Source organism: Coregonus lavaretus, assembly GCF_964263955.1.
Source record: "Coregonus lavaretus genome assembly, chromosome: 2".
In the NCBI taxonomy this organism is placed as follows: Eukaryota; Metazoa; Chordata; class Actinopteri; order Salmoniformes; family Salmonidae; genus Coregonus; species Coregonus lavaretus.
Window position 1 is genome coordinate 10,840,391 of NC_139989.1, and position 13,782 is coordinate 10,854,172.

Consider the following 13,782-nt stretch of genomic DNA (forward strand, 5'->3'; position numbering starts at 1 on the left):
TCTCCAGTCTTGTAATCCTAGACAGCTTCTGCTCTTGCAGTTTCCGTTTGGCCCTATAGCCTACTGTCTCATCCGCAAGAAAAAAAGGGCTTGAATTGCTGTTAATAACTGTATAATTTCCCTAAATAATTGTGCGTTGAGCTACTGTAATTTGACCTATAGAGATGCATTTCACACTTTCATTTGACACATTTAGATCATGGTGTAGCCGGCTGCAACTGCTGGTTCATCTGTTCCTTGCCTGTGTACTAATCTCTATCACATAAGATATGGAACCCTTTACAGCCTACAGTAATTGATAACAGTTACCACTTTAAGTATAATTGAGTAAACTGGGAGTAAATGTAATCATAGGAGTAGTGGATGACAAGCTACCAAAATTAGGCCTTTACTGAGACCTACAGTAGACCCAGCCTACTAGTAGATCCACCCAGTATTACAACAAATCTTTGAGGAAGTAACTCACAGAATAAACCACATAAAAATAAACTGTCTGGGTTGTGGGTGGAATGAGACTAAGGTTAGGAAAATAATTAGGGTTAGGTTTAGCTACAATGCTACAGTTGTCAACAACTGCTGTACCCGACACGACCACTAGATGGAGCTGTAGGCCTACTCCATCTAGTCACAATGGTAGAAAAGTAAACAAACCATCTGTGGCGACAAATCATCAGTATCACCACACCAGGTTAGAGTTGATTGCATTAATTATGGAACTGGGCTGTCTCCCAGGCGTGAGCCAGGTACTCCGTATTGGCCGATGGCGAAGTCGCCTCAAAACAAAAGTGACATAGGTTAAAGTGACACTCCAGAACATTGCAGAATCACATTAGTGGAAACATAGCGTGTTCTCAGGTCAGACCTGGTTGTAGCTAGATATGTTCGAGTCGCGTCGGGAGAATTTCATCATTTTAGCTAACCCTAACCCTTTTCCTAACCTTAACCTAATTCTCTTAACCTGACATGTTAATTCTCCTAACCTACTACGAAAAGTAAATTATGCTAGTCAAAACTGGCAGGACTGCTCTGAGAACACCAACGCTTCTACTAATGTGATACTCACAGAACTTTTGTATAATTTCAGCCAGCCAGTCATCCAATTGTGTACTATGTTATTCATTTCGTTAGGTATGTTACATCTTGAAAAACCTACATTTCAACGAATCCATTCTTACAATATGTTACAAATTTGTTGTGCACGTGGAGTAATGAGTAGGATTATCTGTTTGCTTTTGATAAAAAGGCATGAGCGGATCACTTTCGTCAAGACCAGTGTTGGTCACCGCCTCTCAAAGTGTGTTGAATTATGGGTATAAAAATTTTCTGACAACAATCATGTGATCAATGGTCATGAACTTTCGACTGCAGTAGACTGGAAATGTCTGCAGTTGTTCCGGTCGTTACTAGTTACCACGGCCACAAAGTCATAAACACCACTTATTTCTACCTACAATTTATCTTCTTAAAATGTGATTTTAAACCTAACCCTAACCTTAACCCCAACCTTAACCACACGGCTAACCTTATGCCTAACCTTAACCTTAAAGGGAAATTTCTAAAATGTTCAACTTCATATGAAAAGGATTATACTACATGTACAGTGGCTTGCGAAAGTATTCACCCCCCTTGGCATTTTTCCTATTTTGTTGCCTTACAACCTGGAATTAAAATGGATTTTTTAGGGGTTTGTATAATTTGATTTACACAACATGGCTACCACTTTGAAGAAGCAAAATATTTTTTTCTGTGAAACAAACAAGAAATAACACAAAAAAACAGAAAACTTGAACGTGCATAACTATTCATGGGGTGATGAGAGGTGTTGGGTTTGCGGCAGATATAGCGTTTTCCTTGATGGCCAAAAAGCTCAATTTTAGTCTCATCTGACCAGAGTACCTTCTTCCATATGTTTGGGGAGTCTCCCACATGCCTTTTGGCGAACACCAAACGTGTTTGCATATTTTTTTCTTTAAGCAATGGCTTTTTTCTGGCCACTCTTCCGTAAAGCCCAGATCTGTGGAGTGTACGGCTTAAAGTGGTCCTATGGACAGATACTCCAATCTCCGCTGTGGAGCTTTGCAGCTCCTTCAGGGTTATCTTTGGTCTCTTTGTTGCCTCTCTGATTAATGCCCTCCTTGCCTGGTCTGTGAGTTTTGGTGGGCGGCCCTCTCTTGGCAGGTTTGTTGTGGTGCCATATTCTTTCCACTTTTTAATAATGGATTTAATAGTGCTCTGTGGGATGTTCAAAGTTTTGGATATTTTTTCTAACCCAACCCTGATCTGTACTTCTCCACAACTTTGTCCCTGACCTGTTTGAAGAGCTCCTTGGTCTTCATGGTGCCGCTTGCTTGGTGGTGCCCCTTGCTTAGTGGTGTTGCAGACTCTGGGGCCTTTCAGAACAGGTGTATATATACTGAGATCATGTGACAGATCATAAAACACTTAGATTGCACACAGGTGGACTTTATTTAACTAATTATGTGACTTCTGAAGGTAATTGGTTGCACCAGATCTTATTTAGGGGCTTCATAGCAAAGGGGGTGAATACATACAATGGGGGAAAAAAGTATTTAGTCTGCCACCAATTGTGCAAGTTCTCCCACTTAAAAAGATGAGAGAGGCCTGTAATGTTCATCATAGGTACACGTCAACTATGACAGACAAAATGAGAATATTTTTTCCAGAAAATCACATTTTTAATGAATTTATTTGTAAATTATGGTGGAAAATAAGTATTTGGTCAATCACAAAAGTTTCTCAATACTTTGTTATATACCCTTTGTTGGCAATGACACAGGTCAAACGTTTTCTGTAAGTCTTCACAAGGTTTTCACACACTGTTGCTGGTATTTTGGCCCATTCCTCCATGCAGATCTCCTCTAGAGCAGTGATGTTTTGGGGCTGTCGCTGGGCAACACGGACTTTCAACTCCCTCCAAAGATTTTCTATGGGGTTGAGATCTGGAGACTGGCTAGGCCACTCCAGGACCTTGAAATGCTTCTTACGAAGCCACTCCTTCGTTGCCCGGGCGGTGTGTTTGGGATCATTGTCATGCTGAAAGACCCAGCCACGTTTCATCTTCAATGCCCTTGCTGATGGAAGGAGGTTTTCACTCAAAATTTCACGATACATGGCCCCATTCATTCTTTCCTTTACACGGATCAGTCGTCCTGGTCCCTTTGCAGAAAAACAGCCCCAAAGCATGATGTTTCGACCCCCATGCTTCACAGTAGGTATGGTGTTCTTTGGATGCAACTCAGCATTCTTTGTCCTCCAAACACGACGAGTTGAGTTTTTACCAAAAAGTTCTATTTTGGTTTCATCTGACCATATGACATTCTCCCAATCCTCTTCTGGATCATCCAAATGCACTCTAGCAAACTTCAGACGGGCCTGGACATGTACTGGCTTAAGCAGGGGGACACGTCTTGCACTGCAGGATTTGAGTCCCTGGCGGCGTAGTGTGTTACTGATGGTAGGCTTTGTTACTTTGGTCCCAGCTCTCTGCAGGTCATTCACTAGGTCCCCCCGTGTGGTTCTGGGATTTTTGCTCACCGTTCTTGTGATCATTTTGATCCCACGGGGTGAGATCTTGCGTGGAGCCCCAGATCGAGGGAGATTATCAGTGGTCTTGTATGTCTTCCATTTCCTAATAATTGCTCCCACAGTTGATTTCTTCAAATCAAGCTGCTTACCTATTGCAGATTCAGTCTTCCCAGCCTGGTGCAGGTCTACAATTTTGTTTCTGGTGTCCTTTGACAGCTCTTTGGTCTTGGCCATAGTGGAGTTTGGAGTGTGACTGTTTGAGGTTGTGGACAGGTGTCTTTTATACTGATAACAAGTTCAAACAGGTGCCATTAATACAGGTAACGAGTGGAGGACAGAGGAGCCTCTTAAAGAAGAAGTTACAGGTCTGTGAGAGCCAGAAATCTTGCTTGTTTGTAGGTGACCACATACTTATTTTCCACCATAATTTGCAAATAAATTCATTAAAAATCCTACAATGTGATTTTCTGGATTTTTTTTTCTCAATTTGTCTGTCATAGTTGACGTGTACCTATGATGAAAATTACAGGCCTCTCTCATCTTTTTAAGTGGGAGAACTTGCACAATTGGTGGCTGACTAAATACTTTTTTTCCCCACTGTATGCACGCACCACTTTTCCGTTATTTATTTTGTTAGAATTTTTTGAAACAAGTTATTTTTTTCATTTCACTTCACCAATTTGGACTATTTTGTGTATGTCCATTACATGAAATCCAAATAAAAATCCATTTAAATTACAGGTTGTAATGCAACAAAATAGTAAAAACGCCAAGGGAGATGAATAATTTTGCAAGGCACTGTAGGCTTGCCATAACAAAGGGGCTGAATACTTAAACATCATCCACTTTGAATTTATGGAGTATTGTGTGTAGGCCAGTGACACCAAATCTCAATTGAATCCATTTTAAATTCAGGCTGTAACACAACAAAATGTGGAAACAGTCAAGGGGTGTGAATACTTTCTGAAGGCACTGTATGTGAACTGATGTATAATAGTCTAATCATTTTCTGTACAATGAGGGTTTTGTCCTTCATGTGATTGAATCAAACTCTGTTCTTTACATGCTTACTGACAAAAGCAACATAAATGTTCAGAATTACAGAAATACACTGCAGGCTGTAGTGATGCTGACATGCAATCAATTACAATATAGTAAGAATCTTTGTGGACTCCATTTAATCCCATATGTTACAATTATATGTTGCACAATCACACATAATGATCAGGAAGGTACAAGGGCATGACATAATGGCAAAAAAATGGAGCATATCCCATATGCAGCAAAAACACCTGTGTTGTCATTCCAGTAGCCTGTGCACTCACTACCTGGTTATATTTTGAGAAAATCATCATAAAAATACAAAACAATTCTTGTGAATGTTAGAAAGAGCTTGGGCTGGTATCTAATTGCCTTATCATTAGGATATTCAGGACACTTATTTCATAAATTACCCTATTCTTGAAATATATTTGGCGGATTGACACCGGTCCGCGAGCCCCCCAACCAATGAGAGGACACTATGCGATGGACACGCCTTGAGTGTTTCAAGCCATGGATCATCTCTCGTGTTCCATACATACTGTCATCTGTACCTGCTAGCCCGGTGGCGATTAGACTGCTGAGTTTGAATCACAGCACAAGCGGCTTTGAGCCTGGAGGTTTTGCTCCACCGTAAGAAGTGTGATAAGGGAGGACGCAGGAGGGACATGAGCGACAGGTTTGTGGTCGTCCCTGTCGGTCAGGGCGATGAGGAGTGCTCCGACGGGGGCAACAATTACCATGTACCTGACAGCGAAGTGGCAGAAGGCGACTCCATAGAACCACAAGACGCTGTTCCTATCCTCGAGTACAGTAGGGAGCCCAACAGATACGGTAAAATGTTACCTGTCTCCTACTCAGCCCGTTATTATCTACTGGGGATTAGCTAGGTATTTCACTACGGGTTGTTTATGCTTATGGAACCCAGGGGTTTGTATAGATCTTGATGTATGGTACTTCCCATACATTAGGAACGAGCTGAAATGAGCGACACCTTTATCATGTGCACGCACATAGGGCCTACATTTTAATAACATATTCATGTTTGTGAGTGATCATAACTCAATAATTCACTAGCTAATTAACCATGACATTCAAAGCTGTTTTTGCTACATTCGTTCATCTGTTCTGCTGCTATTATGCACAACTGTAATAATTGATGATGATAGTCATGTTTAATAATTTTGCAATTATGTATAAGCTTGTCTTTTTTTAAACTGTTTGTGTCCCTCTCCTACCACCGGTCAGGTGTTGCATGGCAACAGGTTGTAGTGAAAGTGTACTCCTCTAAAATTAGATTCAGTTGTCAAGCCAGCATCACCAGGGATAACCAATTAAAGAATAGATCATTTACATCTTTACCCCATTTCAACCAATAGTTGTCCACCTGAATATGGAAAGGTGTGCTGTCAGCGACATTCTGAATGACATATTGTATGAAGATGTTCTCGCAAATAAACAACATTACTAGTTTAATTTTGGGAAGCTATGCAATGACTGGTCACCTATACGATCAAGGCCTTGCCTGCTCATGAGTAAACTCTCCACTATTTCTGAATATAGAATCAAAAGCAGTGGGCTCTGTATTTTAATTGGCTTTTCTTAGTGTATTTGGGACCACCCAAGACTGTATAGATTTATTGCAGCATGGAAAACATTCTTATAGAACTGTTATTAAAAGGGCAAGTTCGAACCTGGTTGGTATTGTGTGTTTAATATGAAGTTATTGACAGCCATACAAATTAATTCAAATGTCAAGAGAGAGTGCACTCCAAAACAAGTGAATTTGAGAGAGCGAGAGCGAGTGTGTGCACGCAGTGCATGAATATGTTTGTGGATGTGTTTCAGTGAGAGAAGCACATTTACAATAGTTTGTCATCTCAGCTCAAATTCTCCAATTCCCCTGGGTTTGGAATCTGTTTCCTCTATCTCCTTACTTACACAAACTTGATATTTTAATCAGTGCTTTAATAATAGCTTCATTCCAACATTTAATTTATTGTAATGCATTTAGTGATAAGGGATAAGTCTGGTGACAAGGCAAATCAAATCACCCTCCAAATAGGATAATGATGGGTGGGGTACGGGATAATGATTTCAATGCCAAGGTATCATCTTATCATCTGACTCGATAGATGGGCATTTTCCCATATTACACTGATAGGGAATGGTCTCCGGGTTCGTTTCAGTACAGGAACTGTATGCCTATGTGGTCAAAAAGGCTTCAAATACCCCACGTTGAAAAGAATAGTAGGTCATTTCCAATTATGCTAACTATTCGCCAATGAGAGGCTTTAAAGCCACCGGTCGGCCATATTGGCACTCATCAGAAGAAGCAGTCCTCCATAGGAATCAATGGAATTCTACAGTATTTCAATTAAATGTTGCAATGACAAAATTACAGTGAGGGAAAAAAGTATTTGATCCCCTGCTGATTTTGTACTTTTGCCCACTGACAAAGGAATGATCAGTCTATAATTTTAATGGTAGGTTTATTTGAACAGTGAGAGACAGAATAACAACAAATTAATACAGAAAAACGCATGTCAAAAATGTTATAAATTGATTTGCATTTTATTGAGGGAAATAAGTATTTGACCCCTCTGCAAAACATGACTTAGTACTTGGTGGCAAAACCCTTGTTGGCAATCACAGAGGTCAGACGTTTCTTGTAGTTGGCCACCAGGTTTGCTCACATCTCAGGAGGGATTTTGTCCCACTCCTCTTTGCAGATCTTCTCCAAGTCATTAAGGTTTCGAGGCTGACGTTTGGCAACTCTAACCTTCAGCTCCCTCCACAGATTTTCTATGGGATTAAGGTCTGGAGACTGGCTAGGCCACTCCAGGACCTTAATGTGCTTCTTCTTGAGCCACTTCTTTGTTGCCTTGGCCGTGTGTTTTGGGTCATTGTCATGCTGGAATACCCATCCACGACCCATTTTCAATGCCCTGGCTGAGGGAAGGAGGTTCTCACCCAAGATTTGACGGTACATGGCCCCGTCCATCGTCCCTTTGATGCGGTGAAGTTGTCCTGTCCCCTTAGCAGAAAAACACCCCCAAAGCATAATGTTTCCAACTCCATGTTTGACGGTGGGGATGGTGTTCTTGGGGTCATAGGCAGCATTCCTCCTCCTCCAAACACGGCAAGTTGAGTTGATGGCAAAGAGCTCGATTTTGGTCTCATCTGACCACAACACTTTCACCCAGTTCTCCTCTGAATCATTCAGATGTTCATTGGCAAACTTCAGACGGGCATGTATATGTGCTTTCTTGAGCAGGGGGACTTTGCGGGCGCTGCAGGATTTCAGTCCTTCACGGCGTAGTGTGTTACCAATTGTTTTCTTGACTATGGTCCCAGCTGCCTTGAGATCATTGACAAGATCCTCCCGTGTAGTTCTGGGCTGATTCCTCACCGTTCTCATGATCATTGCAACTCCACGAGGTGAGATCTTGCATGGAGCCCCAGGCTGAGGGAGATTGACAGTTATTTTGTGTTTCTTCCATTTGCGAATAATCGCACCAACTGTTGTCACCTTCTCACCAAGCTGCTTGGAGATGGTCTTGTAGCCCATTCCAGCCTTGTGTAGGTCTACAATCTTGTCCCTGACATCCTTGGAGAGCTCTTTGGTCTTGGCCATGCTGGAGAGTTTGGAATCTGATTGATTGATTGCTTCTGTGGACAGGTGTCTTTTATACAGGTAACAAGCTGAGATTAGGAGCACTCCCTTTAAGATTGTGCTCCTAATCTCAGCTCGTTACCTGTATAAAAGACACCTGCGAGCCAGAAATCTTTCTGATTGAGAGGGGGTCAAATACTTATTTCCCTCATTAAAATGCAAATAAATGTATAAAAATTTTCACATGCGTTTTTCTGGATTTTTTTGTTGTTATTCTGTCTCTCACTGTTCAAATAAACCTACCATTAAAATTATAGACTGATCATTTCTTTGTCAGTGGGCAAATGTACAAAATCAGCAGGGGATCAAATACTTTTTCCCCTCACTGTACATGTATTTAAGTATTTTTTTGTTTTGGTGGGGACACTAACATTAGTACTTTCTAAAATTATACTTTAAGGAAAATGTTTTTATATATTAAAACATTATGTTTATCTCACATAATTTAAAAGTATGCATTAGTGTGTCTTTAATATAATTAACGTGGGAAAAACAAATGTAGCCATTAATAAATGCATTTTTATAGCTTCCAAAATAATATTTTTACAATGGTGGGGAGTGCCAAGATGGAGGCGCTGTGGCTTCAAAACAGCGCCCACTAGATGTCATCTAGTGTATATATAGATCATTGGTAATTTCCATGTAAAATGAGCCATAAGCTTATAGGAGCATATCAAATGTGGTGTCAAATGAAAGCTAAGAATCTATATTTGTGTCAAATGAAAACATAGATGCTGCTAAATGACTAAAATGTAAAATGTAAAAATATGTTTTACAACCATTTTCCATCTTAAAATTAGGAATAAGCAAAAGCTTTGATTTCTTGTCACACAGATGGAAAGGGGATCTTGAAAAACATCTACTAGAAAAAGTTTTAGAAATTAGAAAGGTATTAGAAATACATCAAAACACATTATGTTGAAGTAAAGGTCCCTGCCAATATCAACATTTATATTTAGTTTTGCAGAAATGATTTGCCTGCTTTAAGAAATATTGCCTAGTGTCTTGTCATTTTGTTCCCAAAAACCCACATATCTTTAAGATTTTTTTCAAATGTTTCTCTCTCATGAGGAGGGAGGATTATGAAAGTTCACAGAAGTGACACGTAAAGGTAGACCTACCAATTAGTTATAGTGTTTTTACTGATAATAATTTAGTTTTTGGGTATCTACTAGCATGCTAGCAGATACCCATATACTTCCAGTCATTGTGCTAAAGCTAGTTAGCATTGGCACACAAAACGACCTCTAACTTTCTTCATACTGGACACAGAGACATAAAAATGGTATCCATGATTTCATCTGACTCTGGGGAAGTAGATAAAGTACTTAATTGCCAAAATCCTGAAGTATCCCTTTAAGTGATTAAAATGCATCACTCTGTTACTAAATCGGCAGACGCGATCATAGTAGTCACAAACCACAGTTGCAGTAGAATACAGCACAGTACAGCAGAGTACAGTACATAAAGTAAAGAGTAGAGTAGAGTTTATACAGTAAAGTAGAGCACACTTGAGTAGAGTACAGTATTATGAAATATACTGTACTGAACTATGCTCTACTGTACTAAACTGTGCTCTACTGAACTCTACTATACTGTACTGTGCTGTACTGAACTCTACTGTGCTGTACTGTGCTGTACTGTGCTCTACTGAACTCTACTGTGCTCTACTGTACTTTACTGTGTTCTACTGTGCTGTACTGTGATGTCCAAACTTGTGAGACATAGACGTCTATGATTGGTAAAGATTTGGTGTTGTTTTTTAAAATTGTATATTATTTAACCTTTATTGAACCAGGGAAGTCAATTAAGAACAAATTCCTATTTACAATGACGGCCGAGCAAGAGGCAAAAGGCCTACCGTGGGGACGGGGGCTGTGATAAAACATATATTTTGTAGGACAAAACATCACAACAAGGGACACCACAACACTACATATAGCGAGACCTAAAACAACACATGGCAGCAACTCAACATGACAACACAACATGGTATCAACACAAAATGACAACACAACATGGTATCAACACAACATGGTATCAACACAACATGACAACATGACAACACAACATGACAACACAGCATGGTATCAACACAACATGGTATCAACACAACATGGTATCAACACAACATGGTATCAACACAACATGACAACATGACAACACAACATGACAACACAGCATGGTATCAACACAACATGGTATCAACACAACATGGTATCAACACAACATGGTATCAACACAACATGACAACACAACATGGTATCAACACAACATGGCAGCAGCACAACATGATAGCAGCACAAACATGGCACAAACATTGTTAGGCACAGACAACAACACGAAGGACAAAATGGTAGAGACCAAAACGCATCACGCGAAACAGCCACAAGTGTCAGTAGGAGTGTCCATGATTGAGTCTTTGAATGAAGAGATGGAGATTAATCTGTCCAGTTTGAGTGTTTTTTGCAGCTCGTTCCAGTCGCTAGCTGCAGCAAACTGAAAAGAGGAGCGACCAGGGATGTGTGTGCTTTGGGGATCTTTAACAGAATGTGACTGACAGAACATGTGTTGTATTTGGAGGATGAGGGCTGCAGTGGGTATCTCAGATAGGGGGGAGTGAGGCCTAAGAGGGTTTTATAAATAAGCATCACCCAGTGGGTCTTGCGATGGTTATACAGTGATTACCAGTTTACAGAGGAGTATAGAGTGCAGTGATGTGTCCTATAAGGAGCATTGGTGGCAAATCTGATGGCCGAATGGTAACGAACATCTAGCCGCTAGAGAGCACCCTTACCTGCCGATCTATACATTTCGTCTCCATAATCTAGCATGGGTAGAATGGTCATCTGAATCAGGGTTAGTTTGGCAGCTGGGGTGAAAGAGGAGCGATTACAATGGAGGAAACCAAGTCTAGATTTAACCTTTGCCTGCAGCTTGGATATGTGCTGAGAGAATGACAGTGTACCGTCTAGCCATACTCCCAAGTACTTGTATGAGGTGACTACCCCAAGCTCTAAACCCTCCGAGGTAGTTTGGGAGACGAGCTCATTAGAATAATAGCCAGTGTGTAGAATAATAGGAGGATATTTCATTTTTCTACCTTTGTGTATCTTTTCAGGATATATCACCATGAAGAAATACAGTATATTCATAACTATGCATTTATGTATAGTACAGATCAATGACCCATGTCATTCTGTAACTGTCATGTTGTAGTTCAATAACCTAAATATATTTTTTCAAACTCGAGGTGTCACATAAAAAAACTGAGGGAGATTTTACTGTCATTCTGTTACCAAACTTTGTATCTGCACTGTTCCTCAAGTAAATGTGTTTTAGTAACATTTTCAGTGGCAATTGTTAAAAGTAGTAGGTGTATGGTAGTAGGTGTATGGTTTGTTCAACTTTGCAATCAATGGTTTTTGCTTGGCATACATTCTAAAGTGAAAATGTCTCAGCGTTACTATGGAATTGCGCAGTACTTTTTCTGCTTTTTTCCCTAGCACTAAAGAAACCCTGCCACCATGCCTCAAAAAAACCTTTCATGGGCTCTTAGTCCTTAGACATTAGAGTTTGGAAATAGAGATAATAGGTGACTCTACAAAATGTACCCTGTCAAAGATAATTGCTTAACGACTCTCTTGAACCCTATCTACTGTGGTGGAAAAAGTGCTTTGACCAGCAGTTATGGCAGATTTATAGCAGTTATCCATAGACTTCATTTATAGAGCTTCTTTAATAGGGATTTCAATTCATCTCTGGAATAGATGGATTTTAAATGGAATTGACCCTAAATCTCAACGCTGCTGCTCTCCCATTGAACACTGCACATTTGGGATTGGGAGAGACTACAAATAGGACACATCCTCCAGATGTCAGGTACGCCAGGGATTACAAAGGGATTGATGAGGACTCGGTCGTCTGGATGGTGTACTCAGCTCTGATGGCTCAACACAACCACTGTCGTTAGACACATACTGTGTTGTGAGTCACTTGTTTCACAGAGCCTCCTGTAATTTAGCCTATACATACTGTTGGCCCTGCCCATGGTGAGAGAGACCGGTCTTGAATGTTTTGAAATGGAATAAACCTGTTTTTCCACAGCCTGTGACATGTCTTCTCACAGTAGCTGTGTCTCTACTTCAATTTTATTGCAATGCCATCCCAGTGGAGGGAAATGTCAGGTTTCAATGTGATTATCTGTAATCTTCACACACAAGGGAAAATCAATGTGAAGCATCTCTGTCAGCTGATTTTTTGGTTAGTGCTATCCGGTATCCTTGGGACGTCTCTACCCTAAACCTTAACCCCTAACCTTAACCATAACCCTTACCTAACTCTAACGGTTTTTAATGTCAACTTCAATGGGGTGACGTCAGATTTGGGACATTTATAGGTTACACAGACCTTCCAGTAATCTGTAGGTTAACTGTAAAAGAGGTAGCCTAACAAACATTTACTGGATTGATTGGTCTGGTGTCTCATTTCGTGTCAATTTAATTGTCTGGACTTGAGCCTTTTTCAGCTTTGGGCTGATTTTATGAGTCTTGTTCTCAACATGTAAAAATATCATGCAAATGTTGCCAACAAACGGAACCAAAAAGCTTTTTTATTTAGCCATTAAACCTGTGGAAAATTTGACTTGGGATAAAGCTCATATGCCAGCATGGATTTGTTTTTCAAATGAGATATGAATGCTTCTGAATTATGGCTGGTCCGCCTGGCTGTTAGGCCTACTGCCGTTTTTCCTCTGTCATTTTTGCAAGGGAAGTGTGTTGAGTTTTATAGCTGCATAATACACCATAGCCTATAGATTGTTTCCATTGGATTATTGCAGGGTTCCATTTCATTTATTAGCTTTCCTCATTTTCCACCATGACGTGAATAGAGCGGATATACATATAAAAGCATTCCTATAGGCTAACTTGTGAAGGTACTGTACATTGGCCTCCAGTGCCATACACTGGTGGTGTATTTCCTCTCATGGCCAGAGAGTGGCAGCAGTGTGCCACCATTCATCCCAAATCCTGCTCTGGTTCTGTTTACTCTTGAGGAAAGGGGGAGGCTAAAACCTCCAGCATAACGTTACATGGAAGATTTGTTTTGAAATGGAGAACCACCTCTGTCTGTACGATATGAGTCAGCTTTGTTATGTTATGTTCTTATGGAGCTGCTGACAGACACACTGTAGCAGATTATACGCAAGGGCTTATTTGCTGTCACAAATCAAATCAAATCAAATCAAATCAAATTTTATTGGTCACATGCGCCGAATACAACAGGTGCAGACATTACAGTGAAATGCTTACTTACAGCCCTTAACCAACAGTGCATTTATTTTAAACAAAAAAGTAAGAATAAAACAACAACAAAAAAGTGTTGAGAAAAAAAGAGCAGAAGTAAAATAAAGTGACAGTAGGGAGGCTATATATACAGTAAAATAAAGTGACAGTAGGGAGGCTATATATACAGGGGGGTACCGTTGCATAGTCAATGTGCGGGGGCACCGGCTAGTT